Genomic DNA, 15,490 nt, shown 5'->3' on the forward strand with positions numbered 1-15,490 from the left:
TCAAAAAGGATCTTGCTGTGATGTATGTCATAGAGTGTTCTGCCTATTTTTTCCTCTAAGAGTTTGATAGTGTGTGGCCTTACATTTAGGTCTTTAATCCATTTTGAGTTTATTTTTGTGTATGGTGTTAGGGAGTGTTCTAATTTCATTCTTTTACATGTAGCTGTCCAGTTTTCCCAGCACCACTTATTGAAGAGGCTGTCTTTTCTCCATTGTATATTCTTGCCTCCTTTATCAAAGATAAGGTGACCATATGTGCATGGGTTTATCTCTGGGCTTTCTATTCTGTTCCATTGATCTATATTTCTGTTTTTGTGCCAGAACCATACTCTAACAATATAATCTTTCTTGACCTTTGAATTCACTCTTGTGTTTTCACCTGATATGTCAACAGGAAATTATTGTAGAAGTGACAAAAATAGTTAAATTGTTTTGGAGCATTGAAACAAGCATAGGTAATTACAGACAGTCTTTTCAAGCTGACTAGATAGAACTAATGGAGAAAACTACTGTCCATTTATCAATATATTTAATCCTTCAGTGTCTCCATTTTCTAATAAATACTTGTTATACTTAATTGTAGAACGTATCTAGAAAATGCTCCTGATATTTAAAAAATTTAATGACATCTAGGCAGTCATTTAGTTCATTTATTGTGTACTCGAAATAACAATGGAACAAAATTTACTTTTATACTATGATAAATCCAGAGATAATACAGGACTGGATTGGAAAACCAGAGCATAAGAAAACATCAGGAGGCTCTCATGATCGTTCAAATGAGGGGTTTTAGGTGAAACACAAAGATGGGAAGGGCAGAACCATATTAGACTGCTGTGCCCCATTTCAATATCCACAAAACATGTGAGTGGAAAGACTTCCAGAAGGAAAGCGGGGAGTTAGACAAATGTATAGTCTCAAAAATGCTGTTTACAAAGAAAGGTTAGAGGAATTACAGATTGTTTAATCTAAAACATGACCCATTCAGATTCAAAATATTTCCCTGAGTGTTGAGGTTGCAAGCATTATTTTGCTTTTCTTTCATTATTATTATTTTCTGCTTTACTGAGGTGAAAGCTAAAAAAATACAAATGATATTTCGAAAGCATACTTGACTATGAGCATTGGGTCGTGCAAAACCATTTTTAAAAGAATGCTGTAAAAATCGCGTTTTAGGGATTTTTGGAGAGTAAGATAGACTTTCAAACGTGTATCACCCCTCAGCCCTGCCATACAGGGCATTTCATGGAGTCCTGACTCCAAGTGCTTGGTCATATTTGATGATTGACAGAATATTTTTAAATGGTGTTATTCAGTACTTTCAGGAAACTTAATGGATTACAACTCTAGGAAAAACTTATTTTTAACCAGAATTTGCTACAAACAAAGTTTTGAAATGAGTGGCTTTTTACTGAGCTTGAGGAAACAAATGTGCTTACTTTCACATGTCATCCAAGAGAAACATATACTATTTAAACTGCTATATTTTATTCTTTATTTTTCATCACTAGAAAATTCAAGGGGTACGCTATGTGGATGGGACATTTGAAACAATATTCCAGCTACTAGGTAGTGATCAAAATTATATAGAAAATAATAGGTTGAATTTTGCTGAATGAATGCATGAATGAATCATATGTGGCATTACTGTGGAGAATTGAAAGGCCTTATAACCCATGACTTGTGAGGGGTAAGATGAAGGAAAAGTTTTCCAAGGTTTCAAGTCTGGGCAGTTGAGATGACACTCATGTCATTAACAGAAGGAGAAAAAAAAATTTTTAAAGGGTAAAAATAGAATACAGAATAAATAGAAAAAAAATGTGAAGGAAAATAAGCTCAGAATTGTGGCCAAGACAGCAAAGTAGAAAAGTAAAATTTCTCACTACTCTGTGGGACAATCTAGAGGAAGCTCACAGCTAGTGAGTGATACAGAGTTTGGAGTTATTTTCCTAGATTAAGTACTGCATTCCTAAAAGTAGATGAGCTTGAAGGGCAGAGAATATAAAGACAGTGGGTTGAAAATACCTCCATATATAGAGAGAGAGTGAGATGAAGGAGGTAGGAGTGGGAAGGAGTTAAAAAAAATTAAAACAAAAAAATAACCGTGTGATACAAGCCATGAAAAGAGAATTTCACCAGGACAAAGTAGTCAACTCCATCAGATAAATTGGACTCATTTAAGGTTTGAAAGTGTCATCTGTAACCTTCTCTCACCCCCAGTCTGAACCAGAAGCAGACTAATCTAATTGAACTGACCTCTTGGGTTCAGATTTAATTTAGTAGCTCTGTCAAAATTATTTTACTTTGGGGAAATTTAACTGATTAAGTGTTAATTCTATACTGTACCTAATCATTTTTACATGCTTACAAATTTCAAATTCCCCATTCAACTACCTTGAAACTCATGGCTTCCTTAGTAGAGGTTAGTAAACACACCAAAAATCTTGCAGATGCGCAAAAATAAATGCCAGATATGCTCATAAGTATATTTTCTAATTGTGCATTTTACTGAAATGTGACACCAAGTTTAATGTATCAGCGCAGCAAACCCTTAAGAAACACATGATATTGTTTGTCTCTCCACTACTAGAAGAAAGATTGGTTTGTTTTCAAACAAATCCAACATGTCCCCCTCCAACATCAACCAGTGTTTCCGACTGATGGTTTTTCCCCTTGGCCTTTTGTGTGATTTACTGTCAATCTTTCCTGTCATCATACAGCTGCTACTCTTTGATTACTCTGCAACCAGCTTCCTCCCTTCTGTCTTGTTAGCTTGTTGCTTTCCCTCTGCACTGCCTCTCAACTTTTTCACCTCTCATTATCCTTTTGCTGTCAGTCTTATTCAGCTCACCTTCTCTCTTCATTCTCAATTCCCATAACTGTAATCCTCTTCTATTTTTGGTCTGCTGATTTTGGATCCTTTTTCTCCCTTTGCTTTTGGCTTACTGTTGCTGTTGTACTTTATGTTATCTATAGTGCATATTTTTTAATCATGCTACTTTTTAAATATTGCATCAGGTCTGAAGTTTTACACCACAGAATATTATATTAGTGTTTTCCCTTATTCCATTTTACTACTGAACTTATTCCCCTTATATCATATTACCTAACTCTTCCTAGCATTTTACGGCTGTAAGTCCTCACTCTTTGTGTGGTGCCAATGAATCAATATTCTTTATTGTACTAAAGCAATTTACAGTGGTCACCAGTGAATTGCTCTTTTTGGGTACTCCAGGGAAAGACTATCTATTCTTTTTATTTTTATTGTTTCTTGTTTCCACTAAAGAAAAATAACTCCGAGTAGAAAGTAATACAAAAAAATAAAGCCCAGATTTATTACAAGTCAGTAGTAGTGATTTTTCTATTTTTTAATTTGTTTTGATATCATTTAGTTGGAACAAAAATTCAGAAAAAAATAGTTCTAATCTCCAATTTTTATTACACACTGTGCAACTGAGACTCTCACCATGACATTAAAGCATGAAAACAATTAAGTTCAATTATCTATTTGATGACATCTTGGTAAATGTCAACAGAGTGTCATGATTAAATGCAATTTTTATTAGAGTTGAGGCAAATCTCTTTGTCAGTGAACAGAACTAAAAACACATATTTCTTATACATTTTAATACTAGATTATAGCCTGTCTCAAACTATATTAAATAATTACTTAAGAAGGGTTATTTATTTAAGACAACTTAAGTTAGGTGTGTTTTCCATTTCCACCACATCACCATCCATCAGTTTCCTAATCTGTAAATAAAAGACTGAACAAGAAGTTTTCTATGGTAATTTTCTTCTAAATTAACATTTCTAATTTTGCCTAACAGTTCCAGTTTTGTTCACCAAAATAACAAAGAGATAAATGAAAAATTTATCTTCTAAACTTTCCTATATCAGAAGACTTTGTAACCCTAGAAACTAAATTTCAGTTAACTCTATAGAAAGCTCATCTAAAAAAAAAATTCTATAAAAAGTACTTAATCTGGAAGGTCAATACCTAAATTTATTGCAAGTTAATTTTTCTTTTTTTTGTTTCTGTTTTTGTTTTTTTGTTTTTCAAGGAGTGTTTAATAACAAGGTAGATACATATGCTTACCTAACATGTATTTTTATATCACTGAAGCTAAAGCAAAATGTCCTGTTTATTGGGTAAGTATAGCCTCTGTATATGTGTACACTGAAGTGCAATTTAAAAAATACTGTAATTATAATTTCAGAACTTCAGAATCTGAATAAGTGCCAGTGTTATCTCCTTTTTTTATATGGGAAAAGAAAAGAAAATCCTTTGAAAATCATCTGAAGCTTGGATAAAAATTCCATAGCTATATTCTTAGATCACTCTGTGGAGTCTTCATGATACAAGGGAAATTTCAATTCAACCTTTTAGAGACTTCATTCCAGCTCTCATGATCTCATCAACTAGTAGAATGTTGGAGGCAATCACAGTGCAGGAGTGAAGACGCTGTTTCTTCACACAATAATTATCCCACATATGCATCTTCTACTCTCTTTTTTATATCAGGATGCCGTGCCCCATGGTCCAAAACAAGACCTCTGATTAAGCTGGTATCGGTTTCAGATTTATGTTTCATCTCCATGATCTCAACCATGAAGAGGTCAATAGGTTCATCTTGTTTTTTAATGGCCAAAATGGAGTCCACTGCAGCCTCTGTTAAGACATCAGCAAGTTCAGCATGAACTTTAGTAGGTAGAGATGTTCTGGCTACATCTATAAGTGTTTCCTGGTCCATCTCTTTGCTTACTTTGACTTGCTCTAAAAACTGAAGTGTCTTTTCCTTTGCAGCTTCAAATCCTTCTGTAATCATTCTGGGCTAAAGACCTTCAGAAATGTACAGATCTTCCTGCTTCTGGAGCTTCCCAATGATTAGGACATTGGAAGTGGTACCATTGACAGTTTTGTCATCCTGAGCTGTTGCTACTTTAGCTATTAAGGAGGATGTTGGGTGTTGAATTTGCATTTTATGAAGCAGAACATTTGCATTTTTAGTGAGCTCGATGTCTCCAATATCAGAAACAAGCATCTTCAAGTGGGTCCTCAGCACGTCCTGCAGCCGCCAGACTGCACTGATGTTGATCACCAATGCCACTTGGGCTCAGGCCACCTCATCCTTGGGGCTCAGGGTCTTCATAGCTATCATAGCTGACCCAGCAGAGGAACATAAGGGGACCTGGTGTTTGGAAAGTCCTGAGCCGGTTCAGTGTGGCCTGCAACTTAATTTTTCTTTACTTCAGTATCAGAATACTTTATACAAAGTAGCAAGGAGTTTCTAATTGCCAAATTCAACTAACCTTTGCTGAACTGACTGTACTTGATCCCAATACACCTTCTAGAATATTCCTCTATTCCTGATATCTTTATGCTCTGGTTCTCCTCTCTGTGATGGTTCCTTCTCAATATCACCATCTGTCTCTGCTAGCTTTTTATCTGTGTAGACACATGCTGCTTTTGCATTAGCTATTCTTAATATTGTATCTGCATTCTGCATCGGCAGGCGGACGCGCAACCACTGCGCCACCAGGGAAGCCCAGCTATTCTTAATATTGTATCTGCATCCTATATTTCTCACCTTGCTTTCAAGATACTCACATATATCTGATGGCAGGTCATATCTGTATTTTTTACAAGATACTAAAAGTTGAACTGACCTTACTGGATATCATATTCCCCCCTCACCTTATATTTGTTCCACATGCTAACTCTACCTTCATCAATAGTACTATCATCCATCCAGTCACTAACTCAAATCTGACTGTTCCCCTATTACTCAGTTCCCACAACTGCTCATTTTAACCATACCTCAGCATCACTCAAAACCACAATTCCTGTCTCAGTGGTTACCTTTGTGCACTAAAGTCTGATGCATTCAGTGTGATCCTTCTACAAATCAGTATGATCATGCCCTTCTACTAACCCCCTGAGTTTCTTCCCATGGCCTTGACAATGAAGAACAAATACCTCTGGATGGTAAACAAGACTTTACATGATCTGAGTTTCACTAACTCTCCAGGTTTCTACTACCGATTCCATTTTCTGTCCCACTCTTTTGACAAAATCCAAATAATTTCTGTTCTTTCTTGGCCTTTAGTCTTTGTTCATACTTTTCAATCCATCTTCAGTGCTGATTTTAAAAAATCTAATAAAATTCTATATATTCTCCTTATCCTCTTGTAAATGCTAAGAGTCGATTTACCTCCTTATTTTTGGTATGTTGTACTGATCTCTAGAAAAGAGTATTCAGATGAAATGTGTTTTTAAACAACCAATAGGGGCAAAGGTCTGTATTAAATGTACCTTGACTTTTCTCTTTATGCTGTTTTCTTCTACAAGACATACATAGTTCTTTCCAATTCTTCAATTTTATGGAGAGAGCCCTTTTGTTATATTTGTAAACTTTAGAAAATTATAATGTGAATCTTTACCTTTCCCTGGGTTATATGTAGAAATTGTATAATTTTGATTTCATGTTTTTTATTCATATTAGCCATTGTTGAGCATATTCATCATCATTTTAAGCCAAAATTTGCTAATACCCATTCCAAGAAACAGTGATTCAAAAGTATTTTCCGTACTCAAATAAGTTTTAAAAATGCTGTGTTAAAAGTCAATAGATGTTTTTGGTGTAGGAAATCTTAGAACCACTGTTTTATTTATGTTCACTTTGAATATTCAGGAGGGAGATATATAATAATACAGTGTTTCACAAACATATTTCACCAAAGAGTATTTTTTTAAATGACAACTAATTACCTTCTATCAAATGAAATTCTAGCAGCTATTATTATGTAGCAAATCAACACCAGTTTTGAAAATGATGATCTCATTTTCAACCTTCTTTCTAAACTGTCAGAAGATATTCCCTAAACTAATTTAATTAGCAAGTGCTATATGTTATAAGAAACTAAACTTCCACAAGAAGATAAGATCATTAGGAAATGTCAAAATCTATCATCTTTATGTTGTAGAAATGGCTAGATGATTACTCTTCCTGTCATTCTTGATAACCTACTATTTATTAAGGATTATGGGTTTTATAGGGAGGGAGAGATCTAAACAATGGGGCCACCTGGTTAATAAGATGAAAGTTTTCATTTATATAAGTCTTTGTCTGCTTTGGTATTTCTAGGTAGGATTCTTCTTTTAGTGTTGGCAATATCTGGTAGTGATAAGGTGCCTAATGGGAGATTCTGTTCTTTAACAAGTGATGGACATAATGTCTGTCAGAATCTAGGTGACAAAATATGGTAGTATACAACGGAGGTGATAACACCTAACAAAAATGCAAAGAGAATGCTCCAGTTTAGCATAGAGGATATCCTTGAGCGTATGTGACACTTTGGGGACTCTAAGAATTATATAGAATATAAGAAGATAGAAAAGTTCCTAGACGAAAAAGAAGGAACAAAAGTGAATGGACTCAGCCATAAAAAAGAATGAAACAATGCCGTTTTCAGCAACATGGATGGATCTAGAGATTATTATATTAAGTGAAGTAGGTCAGAAAGACAAAGACAAATACCATATAATATTACTTATATATGGAATCTAAAATATGACACAAATGAATTTGTCTATGAAACAAAAACAGACTCACAGACATAGAGAACAGAATTCTGGTTCCCAAGAGGGAGGGGGGTGGGGGAGGGAAGGATTGGGAGTTTGGGACTAACAGATCCAAACTTTTGGGGACTCTAAGAATTATATAGAATATAAGAAGATAGAAAAGTTCCTAGACGAAAAAGAAGGAACAAAAGTGAATGGACTCAGCCATAAAAAAGAATGAAACAATGCCGTTTTCAGCAACATGGATGGATCTAGAGATTATTATATTAAGTGAAGTAGGTCAGAAAGACAAAGACAAATACCATATAATATTACTTATATATGGAATCTAAAATATGACACAAATGAATTTGTCTATGAAACAAAAACAGACTCACAGACATAGAGAACAGAATTCTGGTTCCCAAGAGGGAGGGGGGTGGGGGAGGGAAGGATTGGGAGTTTGGGACTAACAGATGCAAACTATTATATATAGGATGGATAAACAACAAGGTCCTACTGTATAGCACAAGGAACTATCTTCAGTATCCTCTTATAAAACATAATGGAAAAGAATATGAAAAAGAAGGGACTTCCCTGGTGGTGCAGTGGTTAAGAATCCACCTGCCAATGAAGGGGACACTGGTCCGGGAAGATCCCACATGCTGCAGAGCAACTAAGCCCGGGCGCCACAACTACTGAGCCTGTGCTCTAGAGCCCGAGAGCCACAACTACTGAGCCCACGTGCCACAACTACTGAAGCCTGCGCACCTAGAGCCCATGCTCCGCAACAAGACAAGCCACCGCAATAAGCCCGCTCGCCACAACTAGAGAAAGCCTGCACGTAGCAACAAAGACCCACTGCAGCCAAAAATAAATAAATAAAATAAATTTTTAAAAAATTTTAAAAATATGAAAAAGAATTTATATGTATGTATAACTGAATCACTTTGCTGTACAGCAGAAATTAACACATTATAAATCAATTATGCGTCAATAAATTAAAAAAAAAAGTGAATGGTTACTACCATTTGATGCATGGTGCCTTAGATCCTGAGAAGTGCCATCCACTATTTTCAGTAGTAGCAATACAGCAATGCTTAAAACATGGTCCCTGGCCTTAATGGCTCTGCGTTTGGAGCCAATTTGTACTAATAAATTTGAGACCAGTAGTTACTATTTTCAAGCTACACACCTTAGAGCAAAAACCTTAAAATCAACTGAAGAAAAAAATAAAATAAATTGGTCTTAACATAGAAAAAGGAACTAGTCTTCTGGATAACTTCTTCAAATATGACATCTTCTGCTACAATCTTTCACTGGGAGATTTAGTTAACTGATGGGAAGTATCTTTTTGCTTCCTATATGGTTGTCGTTTTGTCCTCAGTTGTAACTAAGGGCCCTAGTCCTACTATTCTACTGAATGTTTTAACCCTCATTATTGACCCCAAGGCCTGGATTCTCAGCCATCTTAGGCTTAGCTCCCTTCTCTTAAAAAATTGCATTTTCAGTCAACACAGAGAAGATAAACGCTGTGAAGTAACTGTAAATATTGGGCTGGCCAAAAGGTTCATTCGGTTTTTTCCGTACGATGGCTCTAGTCGCACTTAGTTGTCTTTAACTTCATTCGAAACAATTTTGTTAGATTGTATTGTGACAGCTGTCATATCAGGGTGCATTTGAAAAAAAAACATCAAAATTGGTGAATTTTTGCGTAGCCATTTTAATATTGAAGAAGGAAGAAAGAAACATTTTCAGATTATTATGCTTTATTATTTCAAGAAAGGTAAAAACACAACTGAAACACAAAAAAAGATTTGTGCTGTGTATGGAGAGAAGATTCTGTGACTGATCAAACGTGTCAAAAGTGGTTTGCAGGGCTTCCCTGGTGGCGCAGTCGTTGAGAGTCCGCCTGCCGATGCAGGGGACGCGGGTTTGTGCCCCGGTCCGGGAGGATCCCACATGCCGCGGAGCGGCTGGGCCCGTGAGCCATGGCCGCTGAGCCTGCGCGTCCGGAGCCTGTGCTCCGCAGCGGGAGGGGCCACAACAGTGAGAGGCCCGCATACCCGAAACAAAAAAAAGAAAAGAAAAAAAAAAGTGGTTTGCAAAGTTTCGTGCTGGAGATTTCTTGCTGGACAATGCTCCATGGTCAGGTAGACAAGTTGAAGTTGATAGCGATCAAGCTGAGACATTAGTTGAGAACAATCAGTGTTACAGCACGCGGGAGATAGCTGACAGACTCAAAATATCCAAATCAAGCGCTGAAAATCATTTTCACACGCTTGGTTACGTTAATCGCTTTGATGTTTGGGTTCCACGTAAGTTAAGCGAAAAAAAACCTTCTTGACCATATTTCCACCTGCAATTTTCTACTGAAACATAATGAAACTGTTCCATTTTTAAAACAAATTGTGATGGGGGATGAAAAGTGGATACTGTACAATAATGTGGAATGAAAGCGATCATGGGGCAAGCAAAATGAACCACCACCAACCACACCAAGACCAGTCTTCATCCAAAGAAGGTGATGTTGTGTATATGGTGGGACTGGAAAGGAGTCCTCTATTATGAGCTCCTTCTGGAAAACCAAACGATTAATTCCAACAAGTACTGCTCCCAATTAGACCAACTGAAAGCAGCACTCAGCGAAAAGTGTCCAGAATTAGTCAACAAAAAATGCATAATCTTCCATGAGGATAATGCAAAACTGCATGTTTCTTTGATGACCAGGCAAAAACTGTTACAGCTTGGCTGGGAAGTTCTGATTCATCCTCCGTATTCACCAGACATTGCACCTTCAGATTTCCATTTATTTCAGTCTTAACAAAATTCTCTTAATGGAAAAAATTTCAATTCCCTGGAAGACTGTAAGAGGTACCTGGAACAGTTCTTTGCTCAAAAAGATAAAAATTTTAGGAAGATGGAATTATGAAGTTGTCTGAAAAATGGCAGAAGGTAGTGGAACAAAAGGGTAAATATGTTGTTCAACAAAGTTCTTGGTGAAAATGAAAAATGTGTCTTTTATTTTTACTTAAAGACTGAAGGAACCTTTTGGCCAACACAATAAATGGTCTTAATATAATGGTGAAAAAATATATACTGTATATATTTCAGATTTAATTATGTAGATATTCTGTCCTCTTTGAAAAAATTGTCTTATTTCTACTCTAGTTCCCACAAAGGTAGTATTTCTCTCAGAATAGTGTTCTTTCACACCAATACTTTAGATTACTTATCACTGGGTTTCATACCCATTCCATTTTCTCTGGAATAATCTCTCTGGATTGAAGGAAGAAGACTTACTTCAAAACTTTTGAAGTACTACAAAAGAAGACATTTAATTTTTCTAACAAATAAAATTAAGTAGATTTTGATCGGAGGGTTTTTTGGGGTTGTTTTGTCTTTTACCCAAAATTAATATTATACTTAATAACTTTAAAAATGCATGCCTTTGTTAATAAAATTGTATAAAAGTAAATTAAGATGCTCATGAAACCTGTTAAAAGGAACTATATGTTTTACATTTGTTTTAGATAAATATGAAAAAAGATTCTTGATCCATACTGGTTAAGGCACAAAGGAAATAAAATTGACAGAGGCTGTACATATGCTATTGTAACTCTGACAGTTTATAAGAATTCATGAACTTCAACTTACACCTGTTTCAAACCTTCAAGAATTGTTTTTTTTAAGAAACTGTCAGTACACACATTCATATGCTTTGAAAAAAGCAGACTCAGTTAGATGGATAGATACCCACATAGGAAATAAAAATCTTGATAAATACATTTATGTTGTTCCATGTATTTAATATTTGACAATTGTTTTTGCGTAGTAACCACTATTACCTAACTATACCATATTTTTATTTTAACACTCCAGAGATTTCAATGAAAAAGGTATGTATGGAACTGCACAGGGGGATAAATTTCCTGAAATACCCAATACTATTGTTATTGGCAACCATATTAATACTTGAGATCCATGACATGAACTCTAAAATAAAATTTTATGTTAAGGCTTAAGAATGGATACATATGTAATCACCTTCCTTAATAATATGCTACAACATTATAATGTATTTTAATTTGAAAAGCACTTTATTTTGTACCTATTAGCCCTACAACCATAGCTCAAAAGAAGATTTGTTCTTGTAAACAGGTCAAGGTATGCATTAATTCTTCAGTAGTTTTATTTAAATGATATACTGTCATATTTAAATAAATAATATTGTCTATGGCTTACAGCTAGAAGCATGGCTTGAGTTTTAATGAAAGTGAGCAAAGCAGTATTGTAATAGAAAAGGGATTTAAATATATTTTTTTCTTTAATTCTTGCATTTTTCATTCTTTTGAGTTTGTATTCTTGGCCCTACATGACACATTTACAACCCTGTAGCTATTAATATAATATTCATATTACACAGGGAATAAGGCAAGAAAAAAAACGTGAAACGGTGAGTTTGTTTAAGAGCCTCTAGGGACATTTATATCCATCTTCTTAGAACTTAAAGTTTATTTTTTTGTGGCCTCTAGTTTCATCACAGTTCACTCTGTGAAGACTCTGCTCTAGCTGGGTCAGTCACCTGATCTCTCATACAAAAGTAAGTCAATCATACATTTTGCACAGAATGTGTTGTCACAGACCTCATTATAAACAGTGATGCAGTGGTTTGATTTAATTTAAATAATGTGCAACTTCCTTTGTAGAATTGGATTTATTTTTTCAGTCCTTGTATCAGATGCAACAAAGAAGCCACTTAATATGAAAAATTTGATATTCCTACAGATTTGTGCTTATATGAGAGTAGCACAAGGCAAAAAAGCCTCAGGGTCTCAGGTTCCAGAGAGAATGTAGTAAAAGGAAGATGATGATGGTTAAATGTACCTCCTCGTATTTACTCAGATGATTTAGATACCATTTGACACTTGAATTTTTTTCTTTTTTCTTAATCTCAAGATTTGATTCTAGAAGACAATTCATTCTTTTTGCTCTTCATCTTTTGATCTTATATTTGCTTCTTTCCACTGTCAGAACCCTTGTATGATCCTGATGATATCATCCTTCTTATATTGCTAGACATTTTTAGCTGATTTTTCTAGTCCCCAATATCTCTTCCTTCTAAACAATAATTAACAGAAAATGATTCTTATTAAAACACTATTTTAGTTAAATAATATTCAATTCATATTGAGCACAAATAATCCTCTAAGAAACATTTAAAAATGAAATAAAATTCCATAAATATTTATAACATTCCTGGGCTACCCTATGTCTTCAATAAGTACTGAGCAGTCAAAAAATGGAAGAGAAGAAACAGATCTGCAACAGTACCATGCAGTAACTTTATTAACAATAATACATATTTTAGAAAGGAAAAACAAAAAATATGTTAGAAAACAAAACTATGAAAACACCAAGCTTGGTAAAACACTTTATTTTTTTCTGGAAACAAAAAGATAATTTGGAAATAATTTTTGTCCTCAAGAAGCTTAGACATATAATGGAAGGAAAATTATACACACACACTATTCCAATATTGTGAGACAATTATTAAAAGAGAGGTGTTTACAAAGGAAACATAATCAAATTTCATGGGTAGGTCAAGTAAGGCTAGCAAAGGAGAAGGTGCCTAAGCTGTATCTTGATTGATGAGGAGGCACTTCATGGGTTGGAGGGCAGACATGGAGGGGAGGGAGCTGAAGGAAGTGCTGACTTCCAGGTATATGAAGTAGATTATACAAAAGGCATGCAGCATGAAAGACCCACTGCATCTAAGAATCAGCAAGTGTTGGCTACAAGGGGTGCAACTGGGAGAAAGTGATAGGTGAAAATCATGAAAGGCCTTGTATCACCATTTAAAAATATTTAGTGTTTATTTGCTAAATAATGGAGAGCCATTGAACATTTTATGGAATGTAAAGATGTAATCATATTATAGAGATTGAATCAGGGGTATTGGCAAACTAATAATTAATTGGATATGGAGAACAAAAGAGGAAGAGCAGTCTTCAAAGGCTTGTTGGTTTCTGGCTTGCACTAAGTAGCAACTAAATCAGACTCATAAAAATAGTATAGTAAAAACAAATAAGTTTGCATTTAATGAAAAAACACAATAAAAACCATTAGACTGTGTAATCTGGATTTGGTACAGATACTAACTACTTTATATCATTATTCAGGGAAAATATTTTGATTAGCTGTATATATGTGACGGAGGTTATTTAAAACAAAATAGTGCAGTACTCAAAGCACTTTACCAAATGCAAGAAGAAAGAACACCAGTGTTAATATCAAATTATTTAGCACTCACCAGGTCCTTAATATGTGCTATGTGATTATTGCCATAATAAAAGAGGATCTGCTTTCAACTCAATTTTCTAAACAGTTCAAGTATGACTTTTTGAGGTCATAGGTGAGATTAAACACCATCATAAAATGTAACATAGAGTTATCTTCCATTTCCAGGGGCATGTTGAATGAACTTATAATAGGCCGAGTCTAGGAGTTACTCATAAAAAGCTAGGTATCAGATTTTACAGTGGAAGGAGCTCCTGTAAATCATGGTACAATGTGCCAAAGTTATTCTCAGTATAAAATTATGCAGAGAGATGCAGAGATTATCTCAGGTTGGTAAAATTCCATTTAGCACAATATAGCATACACAGCAACCTAGTCATATACGGGAGCTATGGTCAGCTTTAACACTCTACCACAGAGGAACCTATTTCTCAAAAAAGAATGTTTATTTTCTGAGTATAAACCACACATATTCTCTCTCAAGCTCTTTCATTCTTGCAATTTTCTGTAAGTTTGAAAGTGTTTTAAACTTTTAAATAAATGAACCGTAGCTTGGAAAAAAAAAAAAGGAACAAGTTTGCCATGCTTATTTTTTTGCCTGAAATTAAAAGAAAAAGAAAACTCTGCAAGTTAGTTAATTTTAAAATATCTCTACTTTTGCATGTTTGAATTTTTTATCACATACCTTTAAAAATGCAAAAACACATTTTATGCTTCCTTAAGTTTTTTTCTATATGACCTAAATGATCAAAGTTTCAAACTTAGAATATAGAAAGTATAGCAATCCAGAATGACTATTTTCCAAACTCATTGAAAGTCCTTATATTTATATATCCATTAGAGTGTATAAATACACTCATATACACAATGAGCTTACTTAATAAACAGTTGCAAGAATAATACAAAGAACTTTGACACACCCATCACCCAAAGACCCTTCAATTGTCCCAATAATGTTTTGTTCTGTTTTCCAGCAGAAGGATCCAAGCCAGGATCACAATACTGCACTCACCTATTATGTCTTTCTAGTTTCCTTCAATTTGTAATATTTCCTCAGCTTTTCTTGGCTGTCATGACCACAACATTTTTAATACAAAGCACTAATTTTGTAGAATATCTCTGTGTGTATTTATGGAGTGTTCTCATGATTAAATCCAGGCTATTCGCTATTGGCCAAATTATCACAAATATGATACCACATTCTTCCCATTTCATTCTATCAGATGACTCTCAATGTCTATTTGGCCCTGAAATTATAATGTTAACTTGGGTTACTTGATTAAGAAGGTATCTGGTAGGCTTCTCCATTGTAAAGTGACTTGTTTCCCCAACCCATCTTCCCATTGTAATTAATAAGTGCTTTGAGACCATGTAAAATCTCATTTTTCTTTTTTCTTTTTTTTTGCAGTGCATTAAATGTTTACTATTATTATTTTAAACATCTTTATTGGAGTATAACTGCTTTACAATGTTGTGTTAGTTTCTGCTGTATAACAAAGTGAGTCAGCTATATGTGTACATATGTCCCCATATCTCCTCCCTCTTGCGTCTCTCTCCCACCCTCCTTATCCCACCCTTCTAGGTAGTCACAAAGCACCGAGCTGATCTCCCTGTGCTATGTGGCTG

Source organism: Physeter macrocephalus, chromosome 13 (genome assembly GCF_002837175.3).
Source record: "Physeter macrocephalus isolate SW-GA chromosome 13, ASM283717v5, whole genome shotgun sequence".
NCBI lineage: Eukaryota > Metazoa > Chordata > Mammalia > Artiodactyla > Physeteridae > Physeter > Physeter macrocephalus.